The sequence below is a fragment of the Limulus polyphemus genome, unplaced genomic scaffold, assembly GCF_000517525.1.
Source record: "Limulus polyphemus unplaced genomic scaffold, Limulus_polyphemus-2.1.2 Scaffold493, whole genome shotgun sequence".
NCBI lineage: Eukaryota > Metazoa > Arthropoda > Merostomata > Xiphosura > Limulidae > Limulus > Limulus polyphemus.
In genome coordinates this window covers 277,198-282,386 of record NW_013666103.1, presented here as the reverse complement: position 1 = coordinate 282,386, position 5,189 = coordinate 277,198, and positions in this window count along the sequence as shown.

Genomic DNA, 5,189 nt, shown 5'->3' with positions numbered 1-5,189 from the left:
AGTCTTTCACTGCTAAACTAGGGACGGCTAGCGCAGATAGCCCTCGTGTAGCTTTGCGCGAAATTCAAAACAAACAAACAATAAAATAATAGCAGGCCTGTGTTATTGTTGTACCTACAGGGATATTTTATTCAACGTAGTGTTACGTCATGAAACCCCTTTTGTAGAAAATGAGTAACAGTATTTTACTTTTTTTCTGTCATTAAGAATTACAGAATCGATAGAAAAGAAGTGAAACCAGTTGTTGCGTCAGCGAGGTCACGTGACTCGTTCTCTCGAACCTTCGGGAATTGTCGGGAGATTACTAGATATAGGGTAGCCTGGTATATATAAGAGGGTGACAACGTGACGGGACGATAATGTGTGTGTAGGTAGTGAGTAATTGAACTGCAGTCAGGAAGTATTGTTGAAGTTAACGTTCGTTGTTAAAACGTTTGTAAAAGAGCGACTGTTGAAAATAAGTGTATCGGTAAAGTTATATTCAGAAAGAATAAACCAGTTTTTATTAAGTAAGGACTTGTGTCGCTAAAGTTTCGTCGGAACGAAGTTACGGAAAGTTAATTAACAAATGGAGAGGTAACAGTATCATCGACATATCTGTACCTGTTTGTTTGTTTTTGAATTTCGCGCAAAGCTACACGAGGGCTATCTGCGCTAGCCGTCCCTAATTTAGCAGTGTAAGACTAAAGGGAAGGCAGCTAGTCATCATCACCCACCGCCAACTGTTGGGCTACTCTTTTACCAACGAATAGTGGGATTGACCAATCACATTATAACGCCCCCACGGCTGAAAGGGCGAGCATGTTTGGTGTGACGGGGATTCGAACCCGCGACCCTCAAATTACCAGTCGAGTGCCCTAACTACCTGGCCATGCCGGGCCATATCTGTACCAAAAAGGCTAAAACTTTGTGACATAAATCACGTGATTTATCACATATTTTCAGCCTTATTGCTGTTGTTTTTTGCCTTAGTCTATTAAAATCATGTCTATGTTAATGTTGTTTAATGTTAATTTCCACTATAATTTTTTTTTTGTTGGCAATACAAAATTTACAAACGAAAAATTAAATATTTGATAAAAATGACATCTAAAGGCGAACGTTTGTTGACCTTTCAGTCACAGTTTGTTAAGCATGGCCTGCCGGGTGCAACTGACATTCAAAGTGTAGTTCACTTGACACTCTGACTCTACATAAATAAGGTATATTTCATTAAATAATTATGATAAAGCATAAAGTGCTGGTGTTTATAACAATATCATGGTACTTATAAGAGTATCCAGTAATTTTTGACAATGTGATGTTTAAGTGTTTATAAATGCATCGTCGTGATGTTATAGAAACTTGTGTTTATGAATGGTGGTCCCTGTGACTAAACTAAACTTTAGACTTAACTTTTTCCGACAACCATGACTACTGAAGTAACGATGATATGTATGACTGAGTGAGTTTTTATGACGACTATGTGGTGATATTACGATGGTGGTGGTGATATGACTGCATGATTTGTTTAATGTAACTACATAGTGATGTTAAGACAGAGAGGGTGATGATGTGACTGCATGGAGATATGTGAATAGTTACATGTTTAATACAGTAAACAACATTTCAGATTTACGTCCATAACTACAGTACTATTCTATATTGAACTAGTAAGGCTCTGCCAAATGGCAAGGAAGTTTTGAGAACATGGATGGTTTACTGTCCATCAAAAGAAAATTTTGTTTTTGCTGCAGAGTGTTTGCTCTTGATAACAAAGGAATTGGAACATCCAGTTTTGTCACTGGGTTTCAAGCAACATGGAAGCTAAACCCAAAGGTATCTGACCATAAGGCTTCTGAGCAGCATTTCTCATGCCTGGAGAAATGGAAAACCTTGGGAGCAGGATTGAAGCTTCAAAAAACAATTGATTAAGTTCATCAAGCGGCAATGGATAACGAGAGAGAGAAATGGAGGGATATTTTACATCGTCTCTTGGACTTAATCTTGTTTCTGGCTCACCAGAATCTTCTTTTCGTAGTCACAAAGAGGACATGTCATCAGCAAACATAGGAAACTTCATAACATTGGTAGAGTTGCTGTGAAATTATGATCCTGTTTTGATTTCTGTGTGTGATTTCTCTCTTTTGAGTTACCTTTCTTTCTGGTGTGAAGTCCTGGAAGAAATTAATCTCACACAAAACTATTTGCAGAGTTAGAATCAGCCTTAAAAAAGTGCACTGTGAAGCTCCAGGCTCTAAAATTGTTTCTTGAAGATCAGCACAATGAAATTGTGGAGAGGGCCATTCATTATGCAACTACAAAGTGTGAGGAAATGGACATTTCCATGGAGAGAAGAGGGAGAGTAAAGCTCCGAAAAAGGATGCCAGGAGAGATGGCAAAGGATACTGGTCTCACATTGTCAGAGGAAGTAAAAATGGCTATGTTTGAATGTCTTGATCGCTTTAATCAAGAATTGGAGATTCGTTCTAAGCCAATGCATCAAATTATGTCAATCGTCGCTGTTATTCAGCTAAACACTTTGTTTGTTGCAACAGAAGAAGAACTTAGGAAGCATATTCCAAATTTGACATAGATTTTTGATGAATTCTCTAATGAAGATATCAGTGTGGAAATTGGACGACTTTGGAGGCATTTGGAAGCTGCCAAAATCAACATTAAATAGACAAAGAAATGGACAGCATTACAGTTTTTTGGAGTTTATTGTGAAATGGGATTTTTGTGAATCTCTGCCAAGCTTGTCACTGTGTTTGAAATTCTTTTTGACTGTCTGTGTGTCTATTGCTTTATGTGAAAGAAGGTTTTCAAAATTGAAATTGATAAAAAATTTCTTTCGCTCGACCACGAGTCAGATAAGACTGACAAATCTGGCTTTACTTTCAATTGAACATGAATATGCAAATAAAGCGAATTTTGATGAGATCATTGATCAATTTTCAGAAATTAAGACTCGAAATCAAAGACTGTAAATCCTCTCTATTTATCTTTTAATAATAGGCTTAGGGTTGAGACTGGATTTTTTTATATAAAATAAAATGCCGTATTACCTGTTCACTGAATTTTTAATGTCCTGCATTTTTCTTATTTCCAATCTGCTTATGACAGTACTGCACTGTTTAAAAATCTACTTGCAAACATAATATATTTTTCTGTGTGTTTAAATTTTAAAATTATTTATGGGGCGTGGGTGCTAAAGGAAGAGTCCGCCCCAGGTGCCAAATACTTTAGGTACGTCCCTGGCTAAACCATTTATTTTCATCGAATAACATATCAAACAAAGAAATGTTTGCAATCTCTTATTACTGAAACTATTTCAAGCACATTGCATAGCAATATCTTAATTGTTTTCTTATGTTTTCACGTCAAGTTACGCTGTAGGTTATCTGCTCTCTCTCTCTCCACTGCGGGGAATTGAAACCCGATTTTTAGCATTGTAAGCACAGAAACTTACCGCTGCCCCAAATGGGGGACATATATATTAAAAGGAAAATTAACATATAGTCCTATTTTTAAATTTCAGCTTTTAACTTGAATTCTCCAGGTGCGAAAGCTTATAGAGTGTAATGCTTTTGTGATGATCATTTTGCTTTAGTCAGTTCTATAGTATACAAGAAAACATTATTGTCTCTCCTGTTCTGTGGTTTATTTACTTCCAGCCGTTTTATCTTTAAACCGGATTTTAAGAAAGAAAAATATTTCGTATCCTAGAGACTACATTAATTTTAAACAAATAATAAGTTATTTTTTCTAACCTCATCAAAATAAAAGGTTTATCAGCTACATTAATTTTAAACAAATAATAAGTTGTTTTTTTCTAACCTCATCAAAATAAAAGGTTTATCAGCTAAAATACAACAATACGATTAGGTATATTGTTCAGCCAAATTTTATAGTGTAGCTACTATAAGGCAATTAGAAGCCTTGTACTCATATCCAGAACCAGATTAATGCATTGGCCTTGGGCCCCACCAGCCACCCGAGTAAAAAAAAATATATTGTTTATAAAACTAGCAGAATAGAACCAAAAGAGAATTATTATTATTTCTTTCCCAAATATTATCTGGGCCTTGGGACTACTAAACCTTAATCCGGCCTTGCTTATAACAACTACTAACGAAATCGTGGGTCTATTGCCCACATTTACAGGACCACTAGAATGCAAATGTAATGTTTGAACTACTATTTTGCACTTTTTCAGTTTTATGATAATTGCTTCTATAATGCAAATTTAAGTTCTTCAACTAAGTTACGAACGGTAATTAGTAGGTCTACTTATTTAGGTGCTTTAATTTAAATTAATGCTAAATTTGGGTCTGCTTTCTGAAAATCCCCGTAAAAGTGTTTTCGTTAAATACCTGTGCTTCCTAAGAGGCTGAGTGAAAAGTTTTATCTTTGTGCAAACCTCAAAGCCCAGACGATTCGTTTGGCACCACTTAGAACTTGATGCGACCAACGGTTTGGGAAGAGTCACGTGACACATACACAGAGTCTTATTATATAGATGAATGTCAAAGTTATTTCTTTATTGGATATAGATGAATATCAGATATAAAAGACTGTTTAGTGTAGGTAGTATTATTAATTTATTTATTTTGTGTTTGTAATTCAATGATGTCGATGCTATGGAGACTTCTAGAAGGTCTAAGTGATAGATGTATAAATAGCTGCGACCAGGCGAGTGGAAAGAGAGTAAATATAAAGTCACGTGAAAGAGAAATTTGGTCAGAGAAAAGTTAAAAAATAAACGTAAAGTTAACCATCGTAGAAGTGAATGGCCTAACCGTTGACATGTTAGAGCAAGATGAACAGTTTTGAAACATATAAGGAGAATAATTTGTCTTGTCAAATGGTGTTTAAACTAATTGAACCCGCTTGTGTGAGTTTTGACAAAAGGCAGATGATTATTGGAAGTATGAAGAACATACGATTATTGAAAGTTCAAGATACAACTACGGTAACTCATGCGACAACGTAAGTGTATTATACACGGATACTATTGCGATTAAAATAGAGAAAGATAGTTCGGCTTGTCTAAAGCAATTGAATTAGCCTAAGTGGACTTTTTACAAGAGGAAGAGAACTGTATAATGTTTAAGATACAACTATGATCTCCATAGTGTAAAGAATTTTGTACATATGTTTAACTTGTTTCGAATACATATATTATTTTAAAAACAAGTGGAGTGCGC